We start from the raw sequence: 19,146 nt of genomic DNA on the forward strand, positions 1-19,146 counted from the left end.
GACCAGGGAATTGGGAAGTGAATTTGTGTCTGGTGTTGGCATTCCAGTGGAGATTGCAGCTAATGAACATTTTGGTTGTAGAATCCTATTGCTGTTATAAGAGGGAAGGGAGAGGGTGGAGGACTGAAGTGTGGAAGATGAGCTGGAAACAGATGGCGGCCCTGTCAACCATGGTCATGGGAATCCTCCATTAAGGAAGAAGGTGGGCATTTCAAAAGCCCCCTTGTATAAGCCGGCATCAATGGAACTGATGTGTTGGAGATGGAGAAACAAGGAGAATAGAATCTAGTTTTTACAGGAAGCAGGGATAAGGATGTATAGTCAAGGTAACTTTGGGAGTTGGTGGGTTTGTAGTGGATAACGGTGACCAGCTTGTTTCCAGAAATGGCAACAGAGATGTTGAGGAAAGGAAGAGAGAAGTCAGGGATAGACCAGGTGAAGGTGAGAGCAGGATGGAAATTGGCAGTGAAATTGATAATTTTTTCCAATTCTGGATGAGAGAGAGAAGCAGCATTGATGATGTCATTGATTTATTGGAGAAAGATTTGTGGGTGGGGCCAGAGTAGGACTGGAACAAGGAATGCTCCACATAGCCCACAAACAGATAGATGTAACTGGGGCCCATACAGGTACCCATGGCCAACACTTTGGCCTGAAGAAAGAATGAGGAATTAAAGAAGTTGTTCAAAGTGAGAACGAGCTTGTCCAAACGGAGGAGGGTGGCAGTGGATGGGGATGGTTCAGGCCTTTTTTGAATGAAGATGAGCAGGGCCCTGAGACCAATCTGCTGGGGGATGGACATATAAAGGGATTGCATGTGCATGGTAAAGAGGCAGGGGCTGGAGTCGGCCAACCAGAAATTTGGAAACTGGCATAAAGCATCTGAAGAGTCACAGACGTAAGTGGGATATAGGAGAGAAAATCACTTTGAGGTAGGAAGAGGTGAGTTTTGTGGGGCAGGAACAGACAGAAACAATGGGTCTGCCTGGGATTTTGGGAAGGATATAGAAGTGGACTGTGTAATGTTGGGGGATTATGAGCTTGGGGTTAGTGGTGGAGGTGGGGAGATCACCAGATGAAATAACATTAATGACTGTGGTGGACAGGACACCATAGCCTGGTGTTCCATGGAGGAGGTCATGGTCCGGGGGAGATAGGAGGAAGTATCTGAGAGCTGGCACTCAGCCTTCACAATGTGGAGGTCAGTCTGCCAGACAACAACAGCACCATCATTGTTGGCAGGTTTAATTATAAAATCAAGGTTGGATCTGAGAGTATGGAGTGCAGTCAGTTCAGAGGGAGATAAGTTTGAAGAGGTGGGGGTTGGTGTGGAAAGAGAAATTAAGGCAACCAATCACATGTTGACAGTTCTTAACAAACAGGTCAAGTGCAGATAGAAGACCACAGGGAAGGGTCCAGGTGGAGGGAGAGTGTTGGAGGTATGTGAAGAGGTCTGTAGGATGGGGAGGGGTCTTTTGTCCAAAAAAAGGGGCATGAAAGGAAAGGTGACAGAAGAAGAGCTCACCGTCATTTCGTACCCCCAAACACCCAGGCCTTGTCATCACATAGGCCGCTACCACACACAACCCATTGTCAGCTACTAATAGTCCCATTAGCAGCTATTCATTCTCCAGGATGTGCTTTACCCAGTGCTTTGTCTGCCCAGCTCTCATCCTCTCTCTGGGCTTCATCTCCAGCCATTGTTTAGTCCTTCCCCCACCTCCCCACTCCAACTTCAGCATGTATGTTAAATCATTTACTGTTATGTATATTCAATGTAAAAGCATAGTGAAAACTGTGCACCGTCGCCATACATACATGGCACCATTCACATTAACTTAGAATAAGAGAAGAAAGAAGTATTTTAAGAGAGGTCCAACTTTCCTTTCCATTGCTACAGTCTCATACAGGGCTTTCCAGCCCATGCCATGCCTCCACCAGAGTCCTGCTCCGGGCTTTCCAGTCCATGCCATGACGCTGCCAGCATCTTGCTCTGGTCTGCCTCACCAACCTTTTCCTAGCTACAGTCAGTTCTGAAGAAGGGTCACTGGACTTGAAATGTTAACTCTGCTTCCTTTCCACGATGCTGCCTGACCAGATACGTTTTTCCAGCAATTTCTGTTCATGTGTCTGATTTGCAGCGTCCACAGATTTTGGGGCTCTTTTGTAAATGGTAATAAATTAAGGTGTGAAAGGGAGAGGTTTGGTCGTCTCTCCTAAGAGCAAAATAAGACAGAGACAAGACAAGGCTGTGGGGTGGTGGGTGAGAGAATGGAGGACAGACCAAGTTCCAGTGCCTGAGAAATAAAATGTCCATCACTGGCGTGGTTTTAAATTCAATCCATGGTTTCGACTGAGATAGATAATTTAAGCCATGACATTCTATGGTGCAGTCTAACTGACTGCAGTTTCTGGACTGAAAAAGAAAGTAATTAACCAAGGATCCAACTCCTCATTGAGTAACCTCTGCTGAAAAGGTCCGAAGGGCCATGTTTTCAAATAAACCTGTTGGACTACAACCTTGTGTTGTGTGATTCCTGACCTTGCAAACCCATATGTTTGTGGGTACCAGTCAGGACCAGTCTCATCTCTGATATCCTCCACAGCTCAAAGACCTGCCAGTGTTCAACATCAAAGTTCAAATGTGAATATCGATGACCTGGTTGGAGGATAAGGAAGCGATTACTGCCAGTGCAATTATACCTGAGAAAAGTTGGGAGAAAATTAGAACAAAGTAAGCTGGCTCTGTGTAAGGTATGACTAAATAATAAATGTGAAGCTGCAATTTTGCTTAAGGACTTATATCTTAATACCTTTTCAAATTTTACACATTTAACTAAATTGTTAAGTAATTTTGTTCGATCTAAATTACACATTCAGTTTCAAACATCTTCCCCTGAGTGGGGGCTCTGGGAATAAGTTCTGATGTTTTGAGTATCCTCCTCTGAGCTTCTTTTGATTTGATGGGAATTATTCCACTCCCCAAAACTGAATGAGGAAACTCTGGTGAATTAAGAGGCCAGCGAAAAAACTTTGGGGGAAAATAATTTACTTGATTGTGAATTAAAATTGCAAAAAGCCTGAACTTTTGTTCCAACGATCACCGTGGAAGATCCTTTTCACAATTATTAAATAATCAATATTTCTGCATTTTAAAGTGACAGTCTATCCTTAAAATAGAATTTTGTCTGTTACACAGTGCAGGAAAAACAATATCTGCAATGAATTGCTAAAATGGCTGCCTAATATTGAGTCACGTCTGTGAGGCCTGGCAGGAGGCTGGTACCATTTACATTTTATTTGTTCTCAAGCACAAATCAAATAAATATTTATTAAACAGTCTGTGTGTTACGGATGTTGTTTCCAGGAGTGGGAGCAGAATAATCTCAGGCATGTATCTTCTAAAGCTCACCCAGGATTCTGGAGTGAATTTTCGCATGGGTTCACACCAGCATGACCCTGGCACTGGGTATGGCACAAGCATGGCAATGGTGTGACACTGGAGCCAATGTTTGATCTATGTTGGCTGCGTCCAGGCAGCAAAAGGAGTCGAGTATATGTCGTCCCACTGCTCTGGGTTCCCTACCTGCAAAGCTCCCCTGCAATCCTGGGCCTTGAGATTGAGCCGTTACTGTGGATCCATGTCAAAATGTCGGGAATATTGTAGATGCCTGTAACTGAAATGGCTGAATGGACACTTCCTCGTTGTGGACATTGATGGCTACTGTGTGGGAGCTACCAGAAAGAAGCAAAACTCAGCATTCCAAATTAAGTTGGCATTCAAAATTAAGTACAAAAAATTTCAGTTAATATTCTTAGATACAAAAGGAATCCCTGCCCATAATGGACAGCATTGTCCCCTTTCCCCTTTAGTTGTTTCATAGTAGTTGGGGTATTCTAAATCATGGCCTAGGCTTTGGATGATCCTGAGGGCTGGTTAGTTCCAGGACAAATTTAGACTTAACAAAATAGCCAGAAGTTACCTGCCAAAATAACAAAATTTGCACACTTTCATTTCTGAAAGTACTCAGGGAGTTATTTATACCAGGACTTGAAGCCTGGGAGTCTGATAATGCAAGCACACACTGAAGGGCAAACCAGCTTGGGAAGGCAGGAGGGATTTTTGATAGCCATTTGTTTTTCTACCCCATAAAATCATCCTAGTATGAATAGACTGGGTTAACAAGCTGACAGGAGCACCAAACTCAGATGATTTTGATGCCCAATGCCATACAAAGTGGGTAATACAGATGCTGTGGGATTCACACTGGTACAACACAATCATGATCTTGCATTTCAGGATTCAGGAGCGTAGGAACCAAAAGGGACAGCACATTGGTCAGAGTATTTATTGTATTAACCTTCATTTAACCTCCAGCAACTGAACTCATTTAAAAATGAACCAAATTGGCGTCTTCATTAATATAATGAGCAAAACTTTGGGATGCTACAGGCTTCTGTCTAAAACATTAAAATAAATGTGCAAATCCTTTTCTTCCTTTACAGCAGTTGTGAGCTGGTCTTTTGTTTTCTGGTCCATTCCTATTTAAGGTCATGTTGCTAAAGAAAGGCTCAAGCTGGTTTACTGGATCTGTCAAAAATAATTGTGCCAGACATGATAACATCACTGTTTACCACATCCCTAACAGTCCCGATGGTTCAATTTGCATTTTCCCTTGGAAGAAAATGTAAAAAAACTGAAGGTAAATGGGGGTATAGCATAGTGATAACTTTAACTCATAGGCATGGAATAATGCCCCAAAACATAAGTTCAAATCCCACCACAGTAGCTGGGGATATTTAACTTCAATTAACTAATAAACCGGGAACAATGCTTAATAAAGATTCTGGTAAGCTTCTACCTGGCTCACCATGTGCTTCTGGGAGGAAATTGGTTGTTTGTACCCAGTCAGGTCTGCAAAGGTCTCTGCATCCATAGCAATGTGGTTGGCATTTCACTGCCTGAAATAATGTGGGAAGCCTCACAGTTGTGTTAAGCCATTACAGAAAAAGGTGCTCTGCATGTACTTAGGTTCAAGGTGGTGGATCACCATTATGTTATCGTGGGCTCTAAGTTCTGGTCTTGCCAGCAGCATTTGTATTTCAAGAGCAAAATTTAAAATGCATTTACTTGCCAGGTCTCGTCACCATAAAAGAACTGTTAGCAGGTGCAACTCAAAGTGCCTTTACAAATGTGACGCTCTTGTCAGAGCCTTGCAAATAATCCTGCCCCAGCAGTTTGCATCATCCTGCTGCATTCATACTGGTGGACATGAGAGCTCAGGAGTTTCAGGCTACTCTCCTCCTTGACTAATGTAAAATCTGATGCCAAATGGTTTTGTTGGGTGGTGTGTGAAATGTAACAGAGTGTAGTTTCATAATAATTGAATGATTTAGCTTAGGCACGGAGTAATATCAGTACTAGTTTAGTGTCACAGCCCATGTGTTTCCTGCCACATGCTAACTGAGTGATATTGGCAGGTGACAGTGATCAAGGAATGTCAGCAGCAGGCCAGAACATCCTAAATCAAACATGAGAGTTTGCCAAATAATGCAGGGTGAAACTTAATATAAAGTCTAGTAACACTTAAAGGATTGAAACTGGACAATAGACAAACTTTACCAACATTGCTGAAATAACTAAAAATGAAATTTCACAAAAACAAGACTCTAAACAACCTGAGCATAATGGATCTGTAGAGAGATAATTAAAAAGGCTAATAGAATATGAAACCACACGATTGAAACAATAGAATGCAAGTTAAGAAAGACAATAAAACTAAGTGGTCGGAATATATCTCATGGACTATGTCCAGTTCTGGTCATTAAGGAACAAGGTGAGCAGTCATGTGTTTGACACTACAGACATTAGCCACAGGTTGGTTGTGAGTTTCAGGGGTCTGACATATACAACAACTGTAGGAGTATCCAAGACTTTTCCACTTGGAAAATAAACGTGTGAGATTATTGCATAAAAGTATATAATATGGTAAATGACATGACAGAATACTCTGGAAAACACTATAAACTGGATTTTGAGAGTACAATGAAGGGTTACAGGCCCAAACTTGTAAAAAGCAACTTTAAGATTGATATCATGAGCTTCCTGTTTGTGCGGAGAGTGACCAACACTTAGAGTGGACTCCAGGGCAAAGCGATAAAGTTTAAAAAATTCTGGAATCACTTACGTAAAAGCAAGACTGTGTAGATTGGAGTATGTGGGTTGTTTTGGATGAATGAATTAACATAAGACTGAATAGCCTTCATCATCCATTCTGAACGGTTGCCAAAGAAAGGTTTGTGTCCCAAATTGCACCATTCTAATTGTGACAATAAGGATGATGTTAACACATGATAGTGGGGCCTGAAAGATAAAACTGGTGTTAAAAATTATATTTTTAGTTGCTTACTAATATCCAATATCTATATTATATAAATAGTAAGCATCTCAGAAGAAGATCCATCAGTCACTTGCTGAAGTGCTCGAGCCACAATTATTTATGTCACATCACAACACATCTTCAGATCAGTTGGAATCTGTAAAAAGGCTGTAATTTTGTTGTTTTATGCTCTTATCAAAGTTAAAATTATTCTTCACATTTTGAGGCAAGGCATGTGGTTTTCACAGAGAAGTGGATGGTGACAGTAAAATGAAATTCTTTCCAGTGAATTGCAGTCTACTATAAAGCTGCCATTAAACACAATTGCTCACCATCATAAACAACACTACCTTTTGACACAGGGAAAGCTTTTATATTTTCCACATAGAAAATAAAAAGGGTTATAAAAGATGGAACACAAAGGCATATGTGTCTTTTGTTATGTTTTCTAATAAATTTATTTAAATATTCAGGCTGGGAGAGGAGAAGACTGGGCTCCACTTGCTAACACTTTGGGCATCCGCTCCTTCCAGTCAGCCTGCATATCTCCTCAACAGCTGGCACACTGATAGTGAATAGAAAATTGTGCCCAAAAGCTTAATAAACCATTCACACTCAAAATCTTTAATGCTGCTAAACTTGCACATACTTCTTTGTCACCGATCTTAGCACACCCACTTTTCTTCGTAGAATGTAAATGGTCACATTTCTGTGCATAAAAGATCAGACTGTAGATTAGTTTGATTTTAATTTATGAATCTCTCCTACATTGTTATGCTACCAAATGCAAGATACAACCCTTTCTGACATAAGTAAATGCAAGATATCAATCACATGCATAGTTGAAGGCTTTTAGAAGGGTCTGTTCCCTGGTGCGATACATTCTTCATTATATTGTATAGTAGAAAAAGAAGATAATTGGGATGGAATTCTGCAACCTGTAATACAATCCAGGACTTTCGGTGATATTGTACACTGCTACATAGATTTGGCCTCTTAAAGTGATAACCTGAAACATAAGATTCAGGTGAGGGCTTAACTTTCTTTCATTAATGTGTCATTTTTCACAACAAATGCGACTTTTGAACATATCAGCTAACAACCTACTTGTACCTAGTATATTCAATTTCAGCTTCACATCTACACAATTGTAGTGTTAAAGTGACTGGGATGACTTGAATTGAATTTAAATTTCTCTGGATTAAGCTTCATGCTCCCATGTTGTGGAACCAGAGCAAAGTGAATTTAAACGATGGAGGCCCCAGAAAAATTTTAAATTAATGTTTAATCTTTAAATACTATAACAGAGCTGCTATCTTTCACATCTCTCAATACTGGTAACCTTTATTCGGATATTGTCTCCAGAGCTCTCTTTAATCTGGGTAGAAAGCAGTATAAGGTCAGTAATATGACATAAGACTATTGGTCTTGCCTCAGTCTCGAAAGGTAATGGTCCTAAAATGATGTTTTAAAAAAATATTTTTTCATGGGTTGTGGCATCAGTGGCAAGGACTACATTTATTGCCCGCCTCCAATTGCCCTTGAACCGAATAGTTTGTTGGGCTATTTCAGAGGGCAGTTAGGAGTCAATATTGCTGGGAGCCTGGAATCCCTGAGTATAACAATAAGACGCAGAGAATGTGAGGCAAAAATGACATTTTGATAGTGCTCATTACACCAGTTGATATCTCTTTATAGCTTAATGGATGCAAATGGATATTAAACAGAAAAGCAAAAAGGAACAGTATTGTGGGGGGGGGGGCGCGGAAGCAAGAACCATGGTGAGAAGTGTTCTAAGAAAGTATTTGGTGTTGGAAAGGGAGGAGGAAAGGTTGGAGGAGGTAGAGAGGGTTCCAGAGGATCAAATGTAAGGGTGGACTGGGAGCATGAAATGATAAATTGGTCATTTTCTGAGGAGAGTGCATTCAGAGAATGTTGTAGGTCTTTATAGTGCAAAATGCAGCAGTATTTAAACGCAAGGTGACTATAAAAGTATTATTTTAATCCAATAATATTGCAGTTTATTTACTTAACAGCACATATTGTAAATAAATGAATAAAGGTTGAAAATATTTTATAAATAGCTATAATTTTGGAGGGACAATTGTTCCGCCATTCACACCGTCTTTGTCCCCATAGCATAATTCCTGGCTGATAAGAAGTTGGATGTCGTGAAATTTGCTTCTTATCAATATTGGAATTAATCAAGCAAAAGTTAACATTTATGAAGCTTCGTCTGTTTCATATTCCTGAGTCACAGAACGCTGTCTCACAGATTAAAGGTTTTCGTGATTGCAGAAAGAAAGAAAATAGCAGGACAGACCTAAATAAAGGTTAACTATGTCCTGGGGGCAGCTTGTTCGAATGTTTATTATGGGCTTGAACTGGTGAAAGAAATTTAACATCATTCATTGGGACATGAGTGCAGTTAAATAGGAAACCAGCCAAGATTTCAGCACTGCAGGAGTTAACCTCAAAGAGAAGAGAACAAAAGAATTTCTCAACCAATAAGAGGTTGCCAAGGTTTGCAGGCACTGTGATTGGCTAGAAATAACCCTATGAAGATCTAGACGGGAGGGCATGTCAAAACCACGTGGGGCGAGATTAGCTTCAGCTATTTACACAGCACCTCAGCCCCAGACAGCTTGACTTGCCTGTTACTCGCACTCAGCTGAATGCATCTATGCTTTGGTGGCAAGACAAATTCGCATTTAGCGATATTTTAAATTCATTTTGAGATAGCTTGAAATATCCAGAAATACCTCCAAATCGTTTCCAGAAACGGTCCATCCTGCTATTGTCACTTTGAGTTTACCCATCCTAAAAATGTGGGTATGAAACAATGCGACAAAGTGGAAATGAAGTGTGATTGCTGGCCCCCATGATTGCAATAGTTTACAAAACATGAAGACGTCTCCAGAATACACCCGATATGTCTTCTTTCTTTGGTAAATGCATGGTAGCATTTGCAGAAAATGCTTTCAGGAAAACTGGACGCAGTGATTACAATATTTAACGCTGAAGTTGTTTTGGGAGACCAGGTTTGGGGGGGTGGGTGAGGTACGGGAGAGGATGGTGGCTGGGGGTTCGGATTGGATCTCAAACAGAGACCTGTGACTTCTATGTAGTGTTGCCCCTTGTTTAGCTTGTCGTTGCTCAAAGTCAGTAAGAAAGCAAAGCTCGAGGTTTAGTCGTAGTTAAAATGGAAGCAGTCTATTTTACCTGTGACATTCGGCAAAATCTGGAACAAAATGTTGTCGGGTTCACTTATGGTCAATCTCTTTATATTAAAGCACACTGTTGATAACAGGAGGTACAGACAATCTGTTTCGATATAAAAATGTCTTAGAGGATTACATTGCCAAAAGCTGAAAAATGAAGCCGCAGTTTGAAAAGAATAAAGGGGAAATGGAAACATTCTTGCCCCTCTGTCAGGACCTGAAATTATATTTTAGAAATCTCACAATAGTAAATGCACATCATCTTAATGCTTCCTTTTTAGCTCAAAATATTGTCAGGTTATTTTGAGAAGATTCTGACTTCTCAATGAGTTTTAAGAAACACCTTCACAATAATGTACCCCATCAGTGAAAGAACAATAGAAACCTACCATCTACAGATACTGGGAAATGTTTTTTTCCAAATGGTTTGAAACATTTCATACTGCATGGAGCGTTAAGTGATGATTCACATGTGTGCACAGTGTTATCGCTTTTGTATTCAGTGAAGTGTGAATTATCACTGACGGTGAATGGGAAAATTAACAACAAGTGTCCTTGGATAAACATAATTCTGACACTATAAAGCTACTACAACCAATTTTGACCTTGTGCAGAGGGGTGAGGGAAGGGGGCAAGGTTACTCGAACTGACAGTGATTCTTGTTTGGTTATACACCTTTACAGGATTCTCATTGTGAGAGCTTATGCTGCCTTGCTGAGTGTTTTCAGTCTTTTATGTTTTATTTAATTTTTCTGGCATCTGCAATTTTGTATTCTCTTTCGAGCTTAGTCCATGGTGGAATCCTACCAGATAATATTCCGTTGACACACCTTTGCCAATTGACTCCATCTCCCAACACTTCATGTTTAAATGCTTTCTAGGGTCACCTTCCCTATCTCTTTAATCTCCTCCAGCACCTCCACCCTCGCAGAGCACTATGCTCCGTTTTGTCATTGGCTGCTTGTGCATTTCCTATCTCATTTCTCCAGTCATTTGAAGACAGTGTCTTTCTGTCAACTGGGAATTCCTCCGAATATTCAGTCTCTGGGCTCATGGCTGAGGAATGGCCATTCAAGTGCAGGGCTTGAAGGGATTTACTGCCTGCAACCACACTCCAACTTGGAGTCAGCTTCTTCAGGAGACAGAATTGGAGGGATGCAGGAAATCAGGAACTAAACATTTTTGGTAAAAATGCACGGGCTGATGACTAGCTAAAAGTCAGTCCCGCAAATCCTGTGCTGTTTGGACTAGAATGCTTCAGTCCGATTTAAATTTGTCCAATTTTACGCAGAGTCCTAATTGACATTATGCATTACTTGTTTATATATTCAGGTCAGCTGAATTCAGTAGTTGAGTGAAATATTCATTTTCCTCATGTTGCTTTGCTTTCTGTTCCAAATATATTAGTTAAGATTTTACTTAAAGTTGTCAGAAAGCTGTCTCTAAGCTGCTTATTCTGCCATCAGAACAGCAATGTTAGGCTATCCGAGATCCTGATTTTGTGTGCACAAGGGTTCCTGTGGCATTCCTGGTAAAAATAGGTTGAGCAGGGCAGTGTAGCTCCTAGGAAATTCCTAAGACTAGATTCTTTCTTGAGTTTTTTTTGTGGAAACTGGGAACCAACATAATGGCAAACAGAGATAATGGGAACTGCAGATGCTGGAGAATCCAAGATAACAAAGTGTGGAGCTGGATGAACACAGCAGGCCAAGCAGCATCTGAGGAGCACAAAAGCTGACGTTTTGGGCCTAGACCCTTCATCAGACTCTCTGATGAAGGGTCTAGGCCCGAAACGTCAGCTTTTGTGCTCCTAAGATGAAGGGTCTAGACCCGAAACGTCAGCTTTTGTGCTCCTAAGATGCTGCTTGGCCTGCTGTGTTCATCCAGCTCCACACTTTGTTAACCAACATAATTGTAGCTGACTCATCCAACCAATTGGAGTCAATTAGCAAAGGTGTGCCATATACACTTTTCAACAGAAGCCACTGGATAGCAATTAGGAACAATAACTTGGAATGATTTATTTCTTTTTGACCTGAAGGCAAGTTGCCGAAAACAATGGTCACGCCCAGTAGACGATGATTCAGCACAGATTGCCTGGAAGTACACGAAACCAGAAATTGGTGATCCTCCAATACTGCACGTTCAAATGCTTGAAACTGCTCTTCTTGCACTGTGGTGTGCTGACACTCCAAGAAGAGTGGAAGTTCATGATAGCAACTCACAACCATCTTCTTCAGAGCAATTAGGGAAGAAAAGCAAATAAACCCATGAAAAAATATTAAAAATGCTTCTGTGCAGAAAGACAATGCAAGATACTTCATAATGGCATAATTAAAGTATAGATGCACACTGAACCAAAGGAGGAGGATGCTAAGATCAATGACAAAAGCCTTGATCAAAGATAAGGGATGTAGAGAAGGGGTTAAAAGAGGAGAGAAAGGTCAATTAACATCATTGGAACTTGCATGTTTATTACCTGCTAAAGTTGAATTGTCTGAGGAAATTCTGAGCTGGAGTGTTGTATGCAGTTCTGGTATCCACAGTAAGGAGGAGTATGAGAGCACTGAAGAAAGTGCAGAAGAGATTTACCAGGATGTTGTTTGGACTGGAGAGTTTTAGTTATGAAGAGAGTTGCATAGACTGAGGTCGTTTTCCTTTGAGCAGAGCAACCTGAGGGGGGAACAATAGAGATGTATAAAATTTTGAGTGTAGGTGGAAAGTAACTTTTCCCTTTGGTGAAGGTATCAATGACAAGGGGTGTACATAGATTTAAGGTAAGGGGCAGGCAGTTTAGAGGGGATATGAGGAAAAGTTGTTTCATACACCAGGTGGTAGGAATCTGGAAATCTGGCTGTGAAGGTTGTAAAGGCAGAAATGCTCGTAAGTTTGAAGAAGTATTTAGATACGCACTTGTGATGTCAAAGCATACAAGGCTATGGCTCATGTGCTGGGAAATGGGATTAGAATTGTTTGCTGATTGTTTTTGACTGGCACAGACTGAATGGGCTGAAGGGTCTTTTTCTATGCTGTAGTTCTCTAAGACTCTATGACTCTAATTTCAAACTTAAAGACTGGCACATATTATTCCCTACACTTCAAGTTTTTGCTCAAGACAATGGTTCTTAGATGCCACAACAATGATTTCAGTAAGAGTAGTGAAGTTCTTTCCAAAGTCAATATTTTTACCTTAACATCATCGACACATATGTCATACATCTTATTGCTGTTCGTGGGGTCCTGCAGTATATAAACTCACTGCCACATTCCCCTTCATGCATTTGAATAATGACTACATTTCATTGACTAACAAAAGATTTGGGATAGGACAAAAAAACTGCAGATGCTGGAATCCAGGTAGACAAACAGGAGGCTGGAAGAACACAACAAGCCAGGCAGCAGTGGGAAGAAAGGAACAGCCAACGTTTCGAGTATTACCATTCTTCAGGACATCCTTCCTGAAGAAGGGTAATACCTGAAATATTGACTGTTCCTTTCCTATGAATGCTACCTGGCTTGGATGTCCTGAGGGCATAAGGCTCTACATGAATGTAAGTCCTTACATTTAAAGGTTAGGGGTCTTTCACAAGCACTCAGTGATGAACTGGCATGAGCTCTGCTGAAATGATTCGGAGACAGAGTTCCTGGTGCAAACAAACTGAAAGGTTGTCTGGAGAGATGCAGTGGTTTTTATCGAGGTCTGTCCCAAGCAGCTCTGTCATGCAGGATTCTGTGCTGTACAAGTCTGTTCCCTGAGATGCACACTGAGATTCTGAGATAGAAGATCATCAACTTGGTGAAAGACGCTGTTTGGTATGCTCCTAACTTGTTGGTCTTTTAGGAAAAGGAGATTACCTTGACTGAGTGTTGCCAACTGGCACATTCCAAATTCCAGGACTACATGCTGAGAGATGCACTAAAGCTTGGGACAGCTGCTACCAAGGTACGGTGGGGAAAGGCCACAATCTAAGGTCTTTCTGCCAAAATACTAATGGGATTGTGTTCAGTTAACAGACCCTCCCGATGCCTCAGATACATGTAAATAGTTCCTAGTACCTAGTGTAATTAAGAAAATCCTTTAGATTAGTTGTAACTATTGAGAAAGTAAAGCCCCAATGTTTTCTTCTCTGTATTCAAAAAACTGTATCGATCTGAACTGTTTTAGTAACTGTGTACACAATGATTTCTTTTTTATGAATAAAGTATTTTTTTGTGAAAATAAACAAACTGATTCCAAGGTTCTCCCAGTAATTAATGGCTTGGGGTAGTGGGGGCAGTGAAATCTCAGTAAGTATTTGCTAGAATTTAAATCATCATTAAAAATGAGGCTGAATCCTGGTGGAAGAAGATTATCCCAAAAACTCCATGGTCTATTCACTTCTACTACCAAGAGTTTTTGGGGCTGGAGTTTAATTTAAATGGAGAGTTAAACAACTGGAAGGGACTTAAGATTGTATTTTATAAGTAATACCATTTTACACGAGGTTCAACACTTATAGCTTGTCTTAATTAAACACCTCAGCTGTGAGAGAAAATACTGAATCAGAAAAAAAAATCAGTAGGACCAAAACAGCAGATCATTGCAAACAGAACAAGGAAAGAAAAGGCCCAAAGGTCAAAGGTAATTAAGTACGGGAAAAAGTAGCCCAAACAACACTCAAATGAGCCGTGTAAAGTGACAAGGCCTGCATTATTAAATTATATTATTGTGTGATTTATCACACCACTGTAATATTTTCATTTTCACTGTGGTGAAAGATCACTTTTCTGGCCTGTGAAAGTATCATCAGGGTGCATGGTGTTAGGGCAGGTTTTAGCAGGATTACCCACAAGGCAGGGACTACTGGCTCCGTGGCATCTCGCAAAAATCTTTCACTGCTCTGCTTGAAAAGGTTGGCATGTGTGATGCATTAGAGGGAGAGAAACACCCCATGGCATGTGTGTGAGGGGCAGGACTCTGATTATTGCAATTGTTTCTAATATCTGTGTGACAGATCTCTGACAGGCATGTTTGTGAGGGACACTGACTGTCCTTTGCTTCAGGCAACTGCAAGAAAATCTGTGTTCTTTATTTTTCAGAGCAGCCCGATCAGGATATATACAAAGAGAGATTTTATAAAGCCTTCCATGTGAATAAATCAAGTACATTAACCACAAGTTACTTATCACAATCAGTTTAATCACCCACCAATGCTTTCTACGTAAATTTTCCCCTACAATATAATACATCGGCAGGGTACTTACGTTTTACTGAATGTCATCATCATTAACCATCTGCATTCTGTCATTCCTGAGTAAATATTGCAGGAGCTTGTGAACAAGACAATACAAACGAATGATTGTGCATTGTAAAACATAGAGTTGCATTGGTTAATTAAATATTCTCTGTGGTGAAAACTGTAGAAAGAACCCCGAAGTTGAATCAACATGCAGCAAAACTGAACATTTGGAAATGCATTCTTGTACTAAGAATTCACTCTTGAAAGGAATTCGTTGCCAGTGCTCTCCACACCCTTTTGCAATGGTTGATATAATCATTGTTTTCTTTTTCAACGCTTTTGTGTGATGTGAGCATCACTGGCCAAGCCAACGTCCCTAAGACCCCCCTGAGAATATCAGGGTGTGCCACCATCTTGAACCACTGCTGACTGTGATTCATCGATACACCCGCTGTGATGTTAGGAGGAGAGTTCCAGGATTTTGAACTGGTGACAGAGTAGGAAAAGTGAAATAGTTCCATGTCAGGGAGTTGTGTGACTTTGGAGGAAAGTTGAAAGTGGTGATGTTCCTGTATAAATGCCATCATTGTCCTTCTACATGGTAGGGGTCATGAGTTTAGAAGGTGTTGTCAAAAGACCCTGGTGAGTTTCTCTACTATGTCTTTTAGATAGTACACACTGCTGCTTCTGTGCAGATACATCTGTGCCAGCTGAAAGGGGTACATGCGGTACTGATCACTAGGCCCATGCCTACAGTGGGGCCTGGATGTGTGCAGTATGCTCCTCTGTCAACGTCCTTAATATACTCAATGAGCAGCGTGTGCTGTGCTTCAAGACAAAATCCCGGAGCTTAAGGTCCAATTCAATCCAATCCTTTGCTGAAGAAGGGTCACTGGACCCGAAACACTGACTCCGATTTCTCTCCACAGATGCTGCCAGACCTGTTGAGTTTCTCCAGCAATTTCTGTTTTTGTTTCTGATTTACAGCATCTGTAGTTCATGGTCAGAGGATTTGAATATTGGTGTAAGGATGTCTTGCTAGAGTTGTACAGGGCCTTGGTGAGGCCACACCTTGAGTATTGTGTGCAGTTTTGGTCTCCTAGCCGGAGGAAGGACATTCTTGCTATTGAGGGAGACTAGTGTAGATTCACCAGACTGATTCCTGGGATGGCAGGACTAACATATGAGGAAAGAGGGGATCAATTGGGCGAGTATTCATTGGGATTTAGAAAAATGAGGGGGACCTCATAAAAACATATAAAATTTTGATGGGATTGGACAGGCCAGATGTGGGAAGAATGTTCCCAATGTTGGGGAAGCCCAGAACAAGGGGTCATAGTCTAAGGATAAGAAGTAAGCCATTTAGGATTGAGATGAGGAAGAATTTCTTGACTTGGAGAGTTGGGAACCTTTGGAATTCTCTCTCACAGGAAGCTGTTGCCTCCAGTTAATTATATATATTCAAGAGGGAACTGGACATGCCCCTTGCAGCTAAAGGGATCTAAGGATGTGGGGCAAGGGTGGGAATGGGATACTCATATTGCCTGATCAGCCATGATCATATAGAATGGTGGTGCATGCTAAAAGGGGCCGACTTCTGCACTACTTTGTATGTTTCTATGTTTCTATGTTCTTTTGGTTTTTTTTGTTTAAGATCCAATTGTCCTGGAGCAAGAACATGAGTCTTTGTGGCCATTGGTCCTGACAACCAAAATGCATTCTGGGTAATGTAGTGCAAACGCGGCCACACTCATTCCCATGATGCACTCAGGCCGATGAACCTTGGCTGCATAAAAACCAAAAGAACTGCAGATTCTGTAAATGAGAAACAAAAATAGAAATTGCTGGCAAACCTCAGCAGGTCTGGCAGCATCCTTGGACAGAAATCAAAGTTAACGTTTCGGGTGAAGGGTCCCTTGCTCAGAACTGGCTGCATTCCTTCCCATGCAGGCACAGATTCATATAATGAAACAGTAGGCAGTAGGCTGCGAGGAAAACAACAATCGGCAGTGAGCCGTCACCGGTGCGAGCTGTATCTGCCTTTTTCCATGAGTCAGGGCCTGGAGCCTGGGTCTGGGAGGGTGTAAGATGCAGAGAAGATTGTGAGAAAGGTTGGGATTTGGGAAGGAGATGTAGGTTGAAGGAGGGATGACAGAAAGGAAAGCTGCAAGGGACTACTACGATCCTGTAATAGGAATTCAGGAGACTGTGAATTGGTTGAAGTAAATATCAGGGAGGTTACAAAGAGGGTGATGAAGGCAGGGGGCTGCGAAGAAGAGACAATAGTTTACAACCTGTCAACAAAGAAAACAGTAAGCTGATTAAGAACCTGGAAGGCTGGAAATCATTGAGTAATTAATTACTTGAAAATTAATGTGGAATCTCTGGAGTAAGGCTGTAATATATTCAGGGGTCACTATCCAGGGAAATGCAATGGATATAACTATGGTGAAAACTATGACAATTGTTAAATTTAAACCTGGTAGATTCTGAATGAATGAATGAATGAATATTTTGTTGTCACATGTATCTTACAGTGAGAAAAACAGTAAAATACAATGAAAAGTTTTGCCAGGGATCCAATGCTATTTTGATAGCTTTAAAAATAAGAAAAGAAGTAGAAAGGTATGGCTTAAAGGGAGTCTATTGGTCCTGAGCCAGCTCATCACAGCACCATCCCTCCTCCACCGCAGTCCACACTAGTCCCAACCAGCTTTGAAGTTGCCTCTCTGCAGGTGCCATCTTTTACCACTGGGCCAGTTTTCCTCTCCTATTGCCTCACTGTCGCCTGCAGCAGACCCACCAACATCAGAGTCATATCTCTCATTGCTGGGCCCACCTCATCGATGTTGCTGTGATGCCCTTCCACCAGTGCTTCACCACCAGCAACATTAGACCCAACCAATGTTGTATTTGCCGATCACCAGGTGCCATTTTTTTACAGCTGGGCCTACGGCGCTGATGTCACCCCCACCGATGTGGCAGCCTCCAATTCCGATGACGAGTCCCGTGCTTGGCATGGAAAAGTAAGTAGGGATCCACTGTCTGTTGCCACAAGGTCCACACTGCCCTCACTTGAATCTGGGCTGGGCCCATTTGGGTCCTCGTCTGGCCCACTTGAAACCATGCTGGGCCCACTTCAGTAAGCGTTGGGCCTACTTGTGTCCACATAGGGCCCACTCGAGTCTGCAATTGAATTTCTTGCTGCCACCATCGGTAGTAAAGGGAGATAAGTATGAAGTAAAGAAAAAAGAAAACAAGAAAAGAAAAAAAGAAAGAAAAGAAAAGCAGCATGAGCAGATAAGCTTCAGCACAAGAGCCTTACTCTGTCTCCATCTTGTTGACATGTTCCTGGGAAACAATAAAAATGATAGCCCCCAGAGGAGCTCGAACAGTTCATCCACTTCACCAACACCTTCCACCCCAACCTTCAGTTCACCTGGGCCATCTCCAGCACATCCCTCACCTTCCTGGACCTCTCAGTCTCCATCTCAGGCAACCAGCTTGTAACTGATGTCCACTTCAAGCCCACCGACTCCCACAGCTACCTAGAATACACCTCCTCCCACCCACCCTCCTGCAAAAATTCCATCCCCTATTCCCAATTCCTCCGCCTCCGCCGCATCTGCTCCCACGACAAGACATTCCACTCCCGCACATCCCAGATGTCCAAGTTCTTTAAGGACCGCAACTTTCCCCCCACAGTGATCGAGAACGCCCTTGACCGCGTCTCCCGCATTTCCCGCGACACATCCCTCACACCCCGCCCCCGCCACAACCGCCCCAAGAGGATCCCCCTCGTTCTCACACACCACCCTACCAACCTCCGGATACAACGCATTATCCTCCGACACTTCCGCCATTTACAATCCGACCCCACCACCCAAGACATTTTTCCATCCCCTCCCCTGTCTGCTTTCCGGAGAGACCACTCTCTCCGCGACTCCCTTGTTCACTCCACACTGCCCTCCAACCCCACCACACCCGGCACCTTCCCCTGCAACCGCAGGAAATGCTACACTTGTCCCCACACCTCCTCCCTCACCCCCATCCCAGGCCCCAAGATGACATTCCACATCAAGCAGAGGTTCACCTGCACATCTACCAATGTGGTATACTGCATCCACTGTACCCGGTGCGGCTTCCTCTACATTGGGGAAACCAAGCGGAGGCTTGGGGACCGCTTTGCAGAACACCTCTGCTCAGTTCGCAAAAAACAACTGCACCTCCCAGTCGCAAACCATTTTCACTCCCCCTCCCATTCTCTTGATGACATGTCCATCATGGGCCTCCTGCACTGCCACAATGATGCCACCCGAAGGTTGC

This window comes from Stegostoma tigrinum, chromosome 22 (assembly GCF_030684315.1).
Source record: "Stegostoma tigrinum isolate sSteTig4 chromosome 22, sSteTig4.hap1, whole genome shotgun sequence".
Classification (NCBI taxonomy): domain Eukaryota; kingdom Metazoa; phylum Chordata; class Chondrichthyes; order Orectolobiformes; family Stegostomatidae; genus Stegostoma; species Stegostoma tigrinum.